This window comes from Rhinichthys klamathensis, unplaced genomic scaffold (genome assembly GCF_029890125.1).
Source record: "Rhinichthys klamathensis goyatoka isolate OS25496 unplaced genomic scaffold, OSU_Roscu_1.1 h1tg000256l_1, whole genome shotgun sequence".
Lineage (NCBI taxonomy): Eukaryota > Metazoa > Chordata > Actinopteri > Cypriniformes > Leuciscidae > Rhinichthys > Rhinichthys klamathensis.
The window spans coordinates 1,823,039-1,839,680 of NW_026606778.1; the positions used below are offsets into that span (position 1 = coordinate 1,823,039).

At 38.2% G+C, this 16,642-nt stretch overlaps 1 protein-coding gene across 4 annotated transcripts in view; it reads left to right on the plus strand.

Annotated features, from left to right (window-relative positions):
* Positions 1 to 16,642, plus strand: part of foxn3 (forkhead box N3) — a 104,187-nt gene that overhangs the window by 11,764 nt on the left and 75,781 nt on the right. Inside the window, exon 1 of one of the 4 annotated variants that reach the window (XM_056267239.1) lies at positions 12,829 to 13,028. The exons of the other annotated variants lie outside the window; for them this stretch is intronic. The gene's annotated coding sequence lies outside the window, so the exon portion shown is untranslated. Of the gene's footprint in view, positions 1 to 12,828; positions 13,029 to 16,642 lie in introns of those variants that run through there. 4 annotated transcript variants of the gene reach the window in all.

Genomic DNA, 16,642 nt, shown 5'->3' on the forward strand with positions numbered 1-16,642 from the left:
AATAATGGAGACATTCATCATTTAAAGGTAGATATTAGATATTAGAAGCACTCTAAATGATTGGGTGATAAGTAAGGATTTTAATGATTCTGATTCATTTGAATGGTTTCAGTCCCTGGAAGGTTTCATTGATGAAGATGTAGATTCAGAAGTGGTGTTGTGGCACTGTCAGAATAATTTAGCATGTTGTTCCGCATTGGGATTCTGGGAACTGGAGTACTGCCTTCAGCACGACATCACAGTAGGCCTGTATTAAGGTTCTACATGAACCTTTTATGAAGGGTTTTTTAACCTTTTCTTTTTCATAAGAAAATCTGGAGAATCAGTTAACCAATTTATCAGTTGCCCATTTATTTAAGTTTTATTGAAAAACAGATCTGTTAAGGCATAATGTGTCTCTTAGTCTAAAGGAAATACATCGTAAAACATACAGATACGATTAACATGTTCTGCTGGATTCATTTCCCATGTGAATCTATGGATGAGGGCCTTGAGTTGAGCATTGCATTATTATTATCATGGATTATCTGTTCACTACATAGCAGCTGTTTTCCATAATTCTTGCATTCAAATGTGAATGAAATGTCTGTGTTTGGCAAATGACAGCTGGGTTCATTTGTATTTTCACCTGGATCAAATTTTAGTTTCCGCCACGGGCACAATTTCCATTTAATAATGCCACACGATGAAAAAAAAAAACTGCTGACACAAGTATTTAAAATTTAATGGTGTTCACCTTTGCACATGTGCCGTTTAATTGAGGAATAAATAATTTGCAACCATTTAACCTTAACTGCAAATCAAATGCAATGAATAATATTTTAATTATGCTGTGCCAGCATTGCAAGCATGTGAGTGTTTGTGTGTGCGCCTGTTTATGCGTGTGTGATTTTGACTGCCTAAATTTAGTGTTGTAGAGAGCAGCTGTTTTACTCACCTCATTAAGGGCTGTATCCTTTACAGATGAACAGAGTCATGCTAATATCAGCCATCAATGCACACGCAGCAATGCTTTTACACACACTCACACACAAATATACTGTATATACACTTATACTTGATCACCTCGCATAGACTTTTCTACATATTGGGGTCAGTACTTTTAAAAAAAAAGAAATATATACTTTTAGCAAGGACGCATTGATCAAAAGTGACAGTAAAGACTTAGATTTCTATTTTAAATGAAGACTGGAGTAATGGCTGCTAAAAAGTCAGGCTAACACTTTTGTTTAGGGTCCAATTCTCACTAATAACTAGTTACATCCTAAGTATACTAAGATATTGGCAGTTTATTAGTAATTAGAATGCACATATTAATGCCTTATTCTGCATGACCATATTCTACATCCCTTAATCCTACCCAATACCTACACTTAACAACTACCTTACTAACTATTAATAAGCAGTAATTAGGAGTTTATTGGGCAAAAGTCATAGTTAATAGTTAGTCAATAGTGAGAATTGGACCCTAAGTGTTACAAATTCAGCTATGCTATTACAAGCATACATTACATTTACATTTAGCTGTATAATTCCCTTCATGTTCTATTTTCAGACCAGGAGAATAACGTAAAGCTTGGTATTTTAATGTGACATAGTATGACAAGAAAATCTATGGCAAGAGCTCTTTTTAGTCGCTGCATGATTTTTTTTATTTTTTTTATTTTATTCTGCTGTAACAGTATGAAAAAAGACAACATACACTGCACATTTGGATTTGGGGAGAAAAACAAGAGATTCTTAGTGCATTCCAGTCATTATTCATTATATGTACCAAATTTTTTCACTGTATTTGTGAAGACATTTCATGCACTTTACAAGCACTGAAATGTAGGCAAAGATTATACACACGTAAAATGACCCCTTTGCCAAGGCTGCTTTACAACATAGATATTGTTTTATGTGAAACTTGAATGAATGTGAAGTCATCATGTTTGAAAGGAAAGCAGGTCAAATGAGCAAGAGAGCTTAAGAACCTCTCTCACATGCTCCCGCTGTCCCCGCTATCACTGAGACGGCTTTGTTTAGCTCTGATGTGGAACCTCTTCCTCTGGTTATAGCTATACCATGAGCTTAATTCAAGAGCACCGCCTGCCACAATGATGAATGATAGCTTATCTCTGTGACCACAGTTGACCTCGGAGACGTATTCAGCTGGAGGTGGGTGCTTGTGTGAATGTGCAGCTCAGGTTTTGAGTAGTCTCGCGTAGCCAGACTGACGATCTGGACTCCATCGCAGCTTTCTTTGGCCAAGGACTGCCCAAGAGGACGTTTGACTGTAATGCAATGCCACCAATCACAGTTCGTTTTGATCCGCGTCATGTTTAGGGGCGTGCAAATGTTAAGTCGATGTTCTTACGATAACAGACCGGCATGCATCTAACTAATTATTAATTTAAGAATGTTGTGCAAGTTTACTGCAACAATGTTGCCTTGAATTTCACAGGCTTACATCCAATGTTTAGTTAACACTTGTAAGCACTCATTGTCACAGTTGTGAACATGATGGCTTTATTGTTCCACGAGGGGGGTTTGGCGTCACAACGACTTTCCAGGTGGACCGTTAAAGAACGCGACACACGTGTCTCCCAGACATCCTGTAGAATTTAACCAATCAGATGATGACTTCGAAAATCCAGTTAAGTGTGTCATATACAGTACATCAGATGTTCAGCCAACGGTCCGTAGGCGTGACGTCTGAGGCACTAGGTTTTGACGACATTGTGTGAGCCAGCCAATGGCTCCATGAGGAAAATGGCCTGAAAATATACTAAATATCTCTTAATGAAAATCTAAAAATGCAAAAAGGTTTATGTTAGAGTTAGGTTTGGGTTTACAGGATAGAAAACATTATTAGCTCAGTATAAAACCTATAGAAGTCAATGGAAAGTTCTCACCATGATTAGTATTTGTATTTATGCTAATGACACCATGGGGTAAATGGCTCAGTAAATATACTAAATACGTCTTAATGAGCATATAAAAATGCAAAGAGAGCTCAGAAGGAGTCAATCGATAGTGCTCAACTATGATTGAAAGGTGTAGTTATTTGTAATTTATCACAATTATAATGTGTTTGTGGTAATACAGTGGTTCTCAATCCCTTTCCTCTCGCCCCCAACAACCCCCCCCCCCCCCCCCCCACCCCCCACACACACACTGCCCATTTTGTTTGTATTTCTTATCGTTCAATTCGACTGTAAGTGCCCTTCACAGGATATTCTGCCCTGATAAGGAAGGTTTCAATCCGAAAGGAGCGTACATGTTCAGTTTAAAGGGCACTGTTAATGGCATAGGGAACAAGGGAACATCGATTCATCACTTCACGAGAAATAGAGTGGGAAATTTACATGTCATTGCGTATCACTCCAGTACTTGAAGAAGTTCACATAAAATAAAGGCGGTAAAAAAAAGTGGAGGCTTCAGGATTTTTATTGAGTTTAATTAGCCCCATGTGTGGTTTGTACGCCAGGACCGGGATTGAGAACCACTGGGTTAATTGACAATAATTTGTATGTTTTGTTCTTGTTTATGTTCCTGTATGCCATTGTAGAGGAGGATGATGGGTGATTAGAGGTGGATCCTGAGGTACCAGAGATGGTATTATCATCGGTGCGTGAATGAACGTTTCTGATCCATGCAGGTTATTAAAGATTAAGACTGCTTTACAACCTCATCTAGCAGGATTTCTGCTGAAAGTTGAGAATCTGCTCCCTGGGCCGTGATGTGTGAGGGATAAAGAGTTGTGTCCTATACTGAACTGTGCTTTACTCAGTTGATGGTCTCTCTCGCCCTCGAAGGACTACAACGTCACCTTGGTCCTTCTCTCAGTCCAGTGCTCGCTGCGATAACATCAGTCTCCACTAAGGGAGGCTTATCACTGAGCCAGGCCTGCCATTGTGTTTATAGCTGTGCTTTGAATCAGTAAGACCCCTCTAATATATATCTGCAGGGCTCGTAAAGGAGCCGGTGTATGGCTTTTATTGACTCCTCTGGAAGACATTGGAGACGTAGATCAAAAGGAATGCACTCCAAAATGCTTTTGTTTGGGGACGAATATTCTTTCATTTAGGAACAAACGGTTTGCAGGCTGTCTTCCCCTTTGAGTAGTAAATGTGGAAAAAGGAAATTGTGCACAGGTGCTGTTGCTGTTTGTTTTTGTCAATTGCTCTGCTCCAAACCCTAAGCTGCTTTTCCACTTTTGGGCCAAACCATTCTCTTTGCTTAACCGTTCCATTCAGTGCTGATCCGGCCCAGCCGACATGGATATAGTTTCATTTTCCACTGTGGGGCTGATAATGGAGCTCTTTGGAATCTAATACAAATGCATCGTTTGTTGGTAACGCAAGAGTTTACAGATGATATGAGATGTAAATAGCCACGTTATGGAGGATAATCAGATATTTCTTTTAATTGTATTATTAATTTGTGTTTACATTGCGCAAATAGTGGATTTAGCCAGCTACAGAGAAACTGGCAATCAGGCAACAGTCAAGTGACCAATCCTTATTTGCGACGTCACTACACGCATTCTACCAGCAAACGTTAGCCAACCGTGCTGAAAACGGTTTGTAATCGTGCCGTGCCGAACCAGGCTCAAGTGGAAAATAACTGGAACCTTTCCTTACCATTCTTATAACCGTTCAGCCAAATGCTCTAGTGAGCATTTTAGGAAGAAAGTTCTTTAAAAAGGTACTTCTTAAGTTAGCTTGTTTTAGCCAAATTCTAAAGCAACGTCACTGTGTCATTCGCAGAGAATGCAATTCCAGAATCCGCTGGAATTTCAGTGGAAAAAATAACAATAGAAATAGAAATAATAATAATTATAACTAACATTTCATTCAGTACCAGTATCAATACAAATACTTTAGTGTAATTTAAAATTTAATTTTACCCAATATTTCTGTATTCTTATGTTTATAAGGCCCTGTCCCAAATGGCACATGCAGTCTTTGTTTTTATTTACATTACATTTAGATTTTTTAAATATATTTAATTGAATTATATATTTAGTTTTTTATAATTTATAATATAGAAGAGATATATATTTTATTAATATATGGTTATATACTGTTTTTATTAATATTTTAATAGGCTTTTATATTTATATTTTCAGTTATTATTTTAATTTCAGTTTAATATTTAGTAATTATTTAAAATATATATTTTTCATCATATGTATTAGTTTTTATAATACATATTTTATATATATATATATATATATATATATATATATATATATACATATAATACACAATTTATAATTAAATATTTCTAAATAGTTTTTGTTTATTTTAGTTGGTAGTTTTAGTACTTAAACTTATTTCAGTAAGTTCCCAAATCAACATTTCTCATTTTCATTTAGTGTAGGTTTTTCATCTTATGTTTATTGTTTTTAAATAAACATAAGATTATGTTTTTTTTTTAAATTAATGTTTTTTAATAGTTTTAGTTAATGGTAATACTGATCAGAACAGGACCCTGGCCATTTACATAAGTTTGTGTATGAGTCTTCCAAGAGGATTTGTTAGGAGTGCTGTTTGTTTGGTTGATGCCTGTAGTGTAGACCATTCCAAATGAGCCACAATAATGGTTAGGATGCTGGTTTAAAAGGCAGTATGTAGTGAGGCAGCTCACTTGGGTTTGAAAGAGTACTTATGTCTGCTTATGGTGTACTGTCTAGCTGCTGCTCCGTGTCTTCTCTCTCTCTCTCTCTCTCTCTCTCTCTCTCTCTCTCTCTCTCTCTCAGTCTGGTAATGAATGCCCCCGCTGCAGGCTCCCAGAGGCAGTCAGACTGGAACAATTATAATCTTCCCAGTGCACCCGAGACCGCCGCCCCGCCCGCATGTAACACCATTAATTGCATTGTTACGTGTTATTGTACCGAGTGGCACTGTCGTCTTGAGTGCTGTTTACTAATGAAACGCGTTGCGCAGCGAGACAGTTTGTGCTCATTTAACGTGGCTATTAAACCTAAAGCAGCAATATACTGATCCCTCCCTCCTTTTGGGATTGAGGAAAAAGAAAGAAAGAAAAACTACAACTGAAGAGTTCCCGTGAGGCGCACCTTCATTAGGAGCCTGTTAGAGTGGCCTGAGTGAACAGGAAGAAGTTTCCTTTCCCCCGCCAGCACATAACCCTCTTAAAAAAGGTTCATTGCAGTAGGTTCAGCAAAGAACCCTTTTCTTCTCAAGAACCACTTTTTTTTGCTGGATAGTAGGGTTGTTGTGGTACCACAGTTTCAGTAGTCAACAATTCTCGATACAGAAACGAATATGCTGTTGAACACATTCCTTTAAAAAAATATTAATTTACATTAAACTTTAATTAAATTAAACACAAACCATTTCAATGTAATTTTTTTCAAAGAATTTATTCAATAATAAATTAAGAATTAAGCAAAAGAACAATTAAAAACAATGTGTTTATTTATCCTATAGCCTGAGATGCTGTATTTTATTTTATTATTTTATTTCAGTTAATTGACTAATACCCTGGATCACGTAATGTATTGAACGTTAACATGCAAACACACGTGTTGGTCAGGACTGTTTTTTTATTGACTTGTTACCAGACTTTTTGATATCCTCACTTGAAAGAGTTCTTGTGTAAAGTTGGCTGTTTGGTTCTTAGGAGATCTGAGTTCTTGATGTCACATTGGAGAGTTTCTTCATAAGTGTCTATATAGCACCAGTAGACAAACAAGAAAACAAAAGAATAGTAAGTTCTCATACTTTAGTGACATGATCGGACTAGTGAAACCCATTTTGTTTCTAACTGACACTGGAACCTTTATTATTATTACTTTCTAAACTTTGTATCCAACTGTGGCCCGCTGATCAGCTGAATTGAGTGGTTTGGGTGAGCAGTGTCTTAATTTTCATTAAGTGCCCTCTCCCCTTGAGGCTCTGCATCCTTGGACTCAGCTGCTAACTGGGTTTCCCTTGTCACCGATACACTGGCAAATTCAATTTCCTGTCTCCCGGGTGTTCTCCGCAGGGCCTGAGCCGACGCTCACAACAACAGGGACTTACTCCATCATACTGCCGCCCCAGGTTGAGTGTGGTGACTAGGATACAGTGACCCACCATCCTCCTGTGTTTCCTGTTGAGATATGCCTGTACATATGTCTGGGAGTTGTGCGGACATTTTTCTCTGCTCGCGCCTCTGTCATTGGGATTAGATTAGCCTGTACTCTCATGCCTGGATGCTTTGCTGTATTAGCTGAGACCCAGCAGGGCAGTGGCATTCATGGGGAGATGGCCGGTTTCTGCAATAGAGATAAAGCTGCTGGATTTCAAATCACACTATGCTCACTGACCTTCTGTGAAATGTTAAACCTCAGCCCAGCTCGACTGCCGTGCAATCTCACCGTCTGGCAAGCGTCACAAAGAAGATATAAACCTATGGGAGGAGAATTCTGAGGGAATTTGAATGTCAAGGTGTGTGTCTATGTGTGTCCACATGGTTTAAACGCTCCATGGTAGCCGGGTCCATTTGATTTGCGGTGCGATAACACCGGGCTCTGTGGTGTAGTGGGTCATATGCATCAACACAGCAGCTCTGTCAGATTTGCTATCGTCGAATGCGTTTCATCTCTGCCGGGATGGGAGCTGCAGCCATTCTGATCTTATCACCGTATGTCCCCTCCAGCCCCACACAGGCCTGTCCTGGGTGGTGGTTGCTTAATGGTTGTGGATCGCAACTGGTGTCACAAAGGTCCCTGGTTTAATTCAAAGTAGAAATTGAAATCATAATCCTGGTGTGTTACAGTTTAGTCATTGCCAATTGGGATTTCCACAGATGCGGCACGGATGTAACTATTATACAAATGAAACCTCTCCAGTTGACTAGCAGAGCATTCATTTAATTCGTTTGTTAAATAAGAGGCGTTCTGGCACTGGATTATGTTGTCTTTGAAATCATGCTGAGCGTTCGTTGCGGCTGTTATCATTGGCGGAAGGCAACTGTGCTCTCTTGCCGCTCGTGCACTTCACACAGACGAGCGCTTCAATCTATCCAGTTGTGGAGACTCTCTATTAGTTACGATGAAATCACAAAACAAAATGCACACAAACATGTCAATGCTTTTGACGTACAATCGCTGATGAACATCTTTGGTTGTAACGAGAGGAAAAAAAACTATACGAGGGTGGATTAAAACCCAGAAACAAAAGTTCTTCCACCAGACCATTAAGGCACACAAGCAGTTGATGCAAATATATGTATTTATTCACTGATCTGAAGAATCTCGGGACTAACAATTGTATTATAGTAGATGGAAGGATGAAACTAACATGTTAAACATGACTTATATGGCGATACATTAAACTCGATGTACTATTGAAATTGATCTCTGGAAATTGTAATATAATTTTTTTCTGCAATTGCTATTGTTACACCCCTCCCCCCACTCCTGTCCCACCCACTTTTTAAAACAAAGTTACGCCACTGGATTTCCAGTTTCTGATTTTGTTGGTTCTGGTCTATACACTGGTCGATGTATTTAAAATATTTTTATAATGCATTTTATAAAATATAATCAAATAATATGTTTAATTAAATATACATTTAATTAAAAATCGAATAAAAAATGTTTGCTATTATTATAAAATACATGATGAAAAAGGTATAGACATTTTAATTTTATATATAATGTATATTTTAAAATGTAATGTGTGTGTGTGTATATATATATATATATATATATATATATATATATATATATATATATATATATTAGTGTATACATTTGTACATTTGTACAAATTGTAATTTGTATATTTTAAATTTCTACTAACTAGCATCTCTGCAGCACATTTGCCATCCAATAGACCATAAGATCCCGACACAAGCGCAAAGAGGTCCAAACCCTGCTGTCAGAATGCTAGTGGTGGAGGCTGCATTGCTTCATGAGGGGGTTGGTAGATGTGATCGAGATCCATTAAGCGAGATTACATTATGGATATAAATCCCCATCTGAACACAGCATGTACTTTTATGGAGATCCATTACAGCATTTATTCAAAGCTCTTGTTCAATTTGTACCTTTCTTTGCCTCTGATGTATCCAATAAGGAAATCCAGGGGAGAAAAAAAAAAAAGAATGAAACTGTGGTGGTAATAAGCTGAGATGCGGTGGAAATCGGAATGTTTTAATGGGGTCTCAGATTCCGATGGAAATGAAGAGAAATGGTGGTGATCCTCTGGGGTTTACGGGTGAAAGAATTAACACAGCTTGTCACTCTGTCCCAGCCATCCTCCCGTTACCAGGGTAACGGACGCCCGTGTGCCTCGGACTAACCATGGTGACACAGTTCTCGCTGCAGCCTGACTGAACCTTTCCTCACGCGCAGCAACCCAACCAGAGCTGAAACCAGCAGGAATTGCGGGAGTTTCTATCTCAACAGAACAGTGCTAATCTACCCTAATGACCTCTGTGGGGAAAATATAATGCACTCTCTGACACTATCAATTCTTTGTTTCTGCTTTAATGAGCTCTCAGCTACTAGGTAGAACATTCACGGTAATCTGCTTATTGGCCGCAGTGAGATAGAACTCTTTTAGAATATCATATCTTAAATCCAGCTTTGTGTGCTTAAATTAGAACGGGATAATTTAGATACTACTGGAATGACAGATTCTACTAAAATCACAGAATTAACTATAAGAATACTTTCCTGTTGTCCATTTTTTTTCTAGTAAATAACCTTGTTAGGATTTCAAACAGGAAAGCTTAGAGGGGACATTAAGGGGAAAGCAGCAGCGTTGGAGAATACATTTAGGGATACTAATGAATAAACTATATTTAGCAGTAGGATGACAATAGCTCAGTTGTTTCCAAAATACTGCAGCTTTTTCAAGAGACTTTTTCCAACTAGTAGCAGTGTAGCGCAACCACAAAGCTACATTACTGTTTTCAGTGTCACATTGAAATTTGCATGTGGTTTTACTGCCGAGCGAGTTGAGGCAATAATCAGACATATGTAGCACTGGAAAATCTGATTCATTCTAGTGAATCAGTTTATTTGGAAAATTCATGTAAATGAACTGGTAAAAAAAGTTCACCAATTTCAGGCTCTGCATAGTATTTTACATCTTCTATTTATAGAATAATAATAATGTTTAGTTAATCTTTATATTCATGGTTTCAACTTCGTTGTATAAATTAGGATATATATTAATGCTGTTACCCTTTTTGAGAGTTTTTTTCTGAATTCATTTAAAAACTCTGCATTTATCTGCCAAAATTGATGCTTTGATTAAATTGTAAATGATATGTATAATTATTAATATATGGCTTTATTAAGTAACATTATTTTACTGTATTTAATTATATTTTTTAATGCATTTTGTAAAATATAATATTTTTAAAAATATATATATTTTTTAAATTAAGAAAAATATATATGCATTTTACAGTGCTGGTCAGAATTATTTGCCCCCTTGGTAAATGTGATCAAAGATGGCTGAAAAAAATAAATCTGCATTTTTAATCCTTTATATATTTTATTTAAAACAAAATGCAAAATTGGTCAGATGAAAAAAAAAAGAAAGCTTTTTTGCCAGCAAACACTTAATATGGGTGTGGTTCATACAGGGATAAAAAAAAGTACCCCATGTGTAAAATGAAACACTCTGCTGTATCTTTAATGCTGTGGGGGACTAATTTTCTGCCAGAGGTCCTGAACATCTTGTTCAGATACGTGGCATCATGGATTCGATCAAATACCAACAGATAAAAAATCAAAACCTGACAGCCTTTGCTAGAAATCTTATAACGGGCCATGTTTGGATCTTCCAATAGGACAGTGATCCAAAAACAAACATCAAAATCAAAACAAAAATGGGTCACTGAACACAAAACCCAAGCATCTGCAATGGCCATACCAGTCCCTGACCTGAACCCTATAGAAAATGAGTGGGCTGAACTGAAGAGAAGAAGCGTCAACATGGATCTGGGAATCTGAAGGATCTGGAGAGATTCTGTATGGAGGAATGGTCTGCGATCTCTTGTAAGGTGTTCTCCAAACTCATCAGGCATTATAGGAGAAGACTCAGAGCTGTTATCTTGGAAAAAGGAGGTTGCAAAAAGTATTTAATAAAAGGGGACAAATAATTGTTCCCAATGTGTTTTGGAGAAAAATATTTATTTCATAATGTGATTTCCCCCCCACTTTCAATTCTTTTACTTCAATAAAAGGTTAGATTTTTGCTAATTGTTTTAATAAAATATCAAAAGGATTAACAATGCAGATTTAATTTTTTACCGCCATCTTTGATCATATTTACCAAGGGGGCAAATAATTCTGACCAGCACTGTATATACAAAACCATTTGCTATTCTATTTGCCATCATTAAAAACAATTACATTTTTATGGGTATATTTCATAATATACAAAAATAAAAGTTTGAAATAAAAGTTATATTTAGTGTTTTAAATATATAAATAACTTCTTCACAACTTTAAATTATTTTAGAAATTTTAAATGGCTAACTAGCCGTCTCTTTCAGCATTGCTTTTTGTCAGTCAGTTAGCAGTTTAGAGTAACTTGAATACTTTATAGTGTAGTTTGCAAGGCTATGGATTCAAAGTTGCTAACACAACATTTGAAAGGAGACTCTATTCAGCCAGACCTTCATTAATATACCAGATGTGTTCAGATACAGTTTAAGATATGGTCTGCTCTCACCTCTTTCACAGAGGGTAAAATGAGGCTGTTTTCTGGGGTATATGGAAGAGGAGACACTGTCTCAATCTACATATTTTTCAAAGTTGACTAGTGTTTTTAAAATTTGAAATATTTTAAATGGCATGAGATGGCCAGACACATCCACCTGAATGTTGTCAAACAAACCAGAACCTGTATTGAACCTGTAACATTGCTGGTTTTGACTCTGAGTCAGTTGTGTGAACCAGCATAGTGAAATTGTTCACAGACTGTCTGTGCACAAGAGTTTTTGGCTTTGATTAAATCCACTTGGCAGATTAATCAAAAGAGTGGTTGTAAATCATTTCTGCAAGTACTAACCCATGATAACCATGTTAAGCTGTGGAAACTCTTGCTCAATACTTGGCTCTGGGCATAACAATACTGTGAGCAAAGCGCTGCACAGACCAGCTGTAATCAAAAGCTGTAGTTTCAAATGGGATGAAAAGACTCACTGCAACTTTTGCAATGTTTTTTTTTTTTCTCATGCCAAGATTAAAGCCCTTTGATTATTTCTTGTGTAATTGGGGCTATTTGAACGCCAAATAGTGGTTTTGTGTCTGCTTAGTCGAGGCTTTGAGTTGGACATGTTTTTTTTTGTTGCTTTGAGCCGTATGATATCTCTACCTGCCACTTCTCTGTTGTGGAGTGATAAGAGAACTGCTTTAAAAACAGGCTGAGTGCAGCTATTTACTGCCTCTGCGGCAGAGAGAACGTGACCTTTCACCTCTCCCTCGTTCCTTGAGTATTGACAGCACATGACTTTTCATTGTTCGAGCTGAGACCAAAAGCCATAAAGACTGGATTTGTTTTCAAAGCGCCGGACATGTGGATTACCTGCTTCACAAAAATGCAGGTAGTCCAGGAGTCCTCCAGCTAAGTCTTCTTCTGTTTGTTTTTCACATGTAAAGGATGTTACTTGTGGCTCTTTTCATTGAAACATGTCTCCGCAGCTCATAGCTAACAGGTCTGCGTCCAATCAGATGCACGGGGGGCGGGGCTTCGCCAGTCAGGTTAGTGGGGCATGACATGTAATTCCACAAGAGGAGGGGTTTCCGAAGGTCACACCCTTTCAGGGAATTCTCACAGGTAAACACTCCGAGCAGATGAGTCAAGGCTTGCCGGGACTTTGACGTAGGCTGTGGAGTGTTTATGCCCTCAAAAACAAGATATTACGTACTTCGGAGTGCCTCGGAATTATGGGTACCGTGGTGTGAGATTACACATAAATGTCTTTCTGTCTAGAGGGAAGGAAAGTGTTTGTCACAAGAGCCGAGAGAAGCCTACGCCAAGCTTATGAATGAAATCTCAGAGCAGGTACAGAGTTTATTTTTACTTTCTCACAGGCACATTTATATGTCAGATGGATATTAAGTGTGATGTGCGTCAGGAATAAGGGTGCTTGTGGGGATGGATGGCAGTTGTTTTGATGTAAAGCTGAAGTATCCTTAAATCTGATTACTTGCAGTGTAGTCTTTTTTTTCTTTATGCTTTTACCCTCCAGCAACAAAATAAACTCTTCTAGGAAACTCCACTCAATCAAACCCCATTGACAGGTTTGCATGAAGACAGAAAGATTGGGGTAGTACTTGGTCCAGTACGCAATGACCCAACAACTGCATAGAGATGGGTTGAAATTCACCTTAGTAAATGCATAGTAACATCCTGGCTACAACCCAAGGATAATGAACGTTTTGCACATTTACATTTTCTTCTGATGTTGTAAAAATCTAGTTTAGTCTCATTTTAATCATTTGTTGAGAATGTGTCGTGTTAGAAGTCAAGTTGTACATAAAGTTAACTTTTTCTTGTTTTTGTGGCTGAGTGACTCAGTGAGCGATTTATTACCAGCATGAATAGACTCATTACTTGTTCTTCACCCACTTTAAATGAGTTTTGTGCTTGTTTTAACGCAGCTCTCCCAATCAAGCGAGCAAAACAATGACAGTTTGGCAGTCGCTTGGCTTGTAACATCAGGACGGTCCGTGTCTGCATGTTGAATAGAGGATCTCTCTCGGCACTCGTGTATGCGGTTAATAGTCAGATGTTAAGATGGGTGATGAGGGAACAAAGTCCTGTTCTTTGTCATTGTGTTGTCTTTGTTATGTCAGTCATACTGGCATGCAAATGAACATAGCTGTTCATAGAATATCGTTATGCATTTTAACACATGGCAGACACGAGCGGACATTAATTTATTCAAGCTCCAACGGCCAGTTGCTTGCATATGCAGATGTACAGTATATGACTATATTAAACACTAACTGCATGTATGCATGCATTTAATCACTGATATAATGAGGCTGCCAAACAAATGTTGATTCAGACAGGCAGATGGTATTTGGGCTCTGATCAGAGCATCATGCCTAATTATCTGTAGCTTTAACCCACCCTCTGTGATCTGGTTTTCTGTCATCTGGACGCATGACTGGAGCACATTTATAGCTATTTGCCAGAGAAACACAATCTCAAAGAAACAAACCTGAGCCTGGACATCAGATACAATGTGTCATTCACAACTATGTGGGAAACGGTATACGTACATGCTTTTCCTTTATTTTTGGCCCAATCATTGTTCTATTTTGGTTCATATGGCCTAATGCCGAGTTCAGACTGCACGATTTTCAAAATAATCGGGTCACTGTTGTTTTCACACTGCATGACTATCTGCAGTTGCTGCTGTGTTCACACTGCACGATGGATCGGCGACAGGAGGTTTCACACTGCATGACTTTACAAAAGAAAGAATCGCCAACAACTTCTGCCTGGTCCGGAAACTACGTTTCACAACCAAACAAACGCGAGAAGTGATAGGAAATAACGGAAGATCACGCGTGCGTGAGACCGGAGTTCTCGCGCGACACTGAATTTGTTATTAAAAATGATAGCCTACAAATTGTCTGTGCACTGATTTGTAGCGAATATGAAAAAAAAAAAAAAACAGTTTATGCAGGAAATGGTTGGGAAGACGAGGGGAGCAAGGACAGTGTTTTGCAAAGAGAGTTGGGGGTAAATAAATAATTTTGCAAATGTCCTGCTGTTGCTGCTGGTCATGCAAATGTTTGTGCTTTGTTTCTGTTTGATATAATTGTAAATATAGGCCTATCTATTAAAATACTGATATTCTGGTCTATAACTCCTCCTCCTCCTCCCTGTATCTTGCTCTCTCATTGGCTGTCGGTCATCGCCGATGTAGTTTTCAGTCAGAACACATTCACACAGCATGATTGTGAATCGCCGACACGTCCAGATATTTAGCATGCCAAATATCTCACGGGCGTCGGCGATTCTCTCAGATCGCGTCTTTGCTCATTCTCACTGCGTGATTGTCACTCGCGTGAACGAGCACCGATTTGCCTGTGATTTCAGGCATTTGTCGGCGATTTCTCAAAACCTGTCGGCGAGCCAAAATCGGCGCTAAAATCGTGCAGTCTGAACTCGGCATTAGAGTGTGTTCACACTTGGCAGGTTTGGTTGGATTAAAACGAACTCTGGTGCGATTGCTCTGTTAGTGCGGTTCATTTGAATAAGTGTGAACGCTGCCATCCGAACCCTGGTGCGCAGCTGCGCACCAAACAAGCTGACCGAGATCCCTGAAAAGGTGGGTCTCGGCCTACTTCCAAAGAACTCTGGTGCGGTTTGACTGAAATATGAACACAACATGAACCAAAGACATGTAAACAAACCAAAAACAGAACATGTCACAATAGGCAACCCTAAAAGGGAAAGAACGCTTAAGCATACCTGTTTTTTCTCGTCATAGTCGCGAAGTTGCCCATCACAGTTCAGTACAGGTATCAGAACCGCGTCTCCTTGCAGCAGATCTTCGTTTGTGTGTGTGACGGAGGGATTCCTGCCGCTGTTTTGACTCCTTTACACATTTTATAAGCTCTTCACAAGTTCTCAGCTCCATCATATACCATCATATTTACGCACATACACTGAGTGCATTTAGCCCAGAACACAGCACATTTTTGGATGTTCGACAAGTTCCTTCACAAAATATATGCCATAGAAGCCTTTTTTTTTTTTTGTATCTTTAGTTTCTGTGTTAAAAATGACAGTGTGAACACTAAGTGGACCAGGACTAAATGTATAATTTTCTTTTTTGGCCTGGACCAAAAGAACCAAGATAACTGAACTACAAATGTGAACACAGTGTTAAAGTTAGCATTTTGAGGCTAATGTCAAAATCATTGTTCTAGATTCTAGAGTTTGAGAGAAAAGTGTTATAAATGTTTCAATGCGTGTTCAAATGTCACGTGGCTAGTGCAAGAGCTTCAAAATCACCCTAAAAAAATTGCTTGTTTCTTTTTGAGCTAAATTAAAGACTTTGAAAATGTTTAAAAGACAGCAAATGTGATGAAAATTTGTTCTAAAATAAATCAGGATGGATTACACTTCGTTGTCGTTTGATACTCGAAAGTATTTTGCAAAAACTTTCTTTGATGTTGGAAATAATGGTCAAGAATGATGTTTCTGGTCTCTCGGGACACTATTGGCAGTTGCCAGCAAATTAGGCCTAAACAGAGCCCTGCGTTGTCATGGCAACAGTACAATTAAATTACTTTACTGTCAGCTGTAATATAATTTTCCTGTGCAACGGCTCACGGGACTGGAGCGCCCCATCGGAGGGTGAGTGAAATGAGCGCTCCTCATTGGAAAGATGCAGTACATTGATTTTTCATGAATGATTTTAGTGTCCGTGTTGCATTTCAATGTGCGGATGGCTAGTTTGAACGAGGCGATTTCGTTCCCCTTCAAAATGCTGCCTTTCCCACAGCGCTGAAGTATAATATTTAAGTATTTCTCTATTCTAAAAGACAAGCAGTTTGAAGCTGAGGTCAAATTGTTTTAGAAAAACTTAATCTGCTCTTTGAAGAGGAAAAGCAATGGATTTATATTTTTTAATATATTTTCATGGAATTATT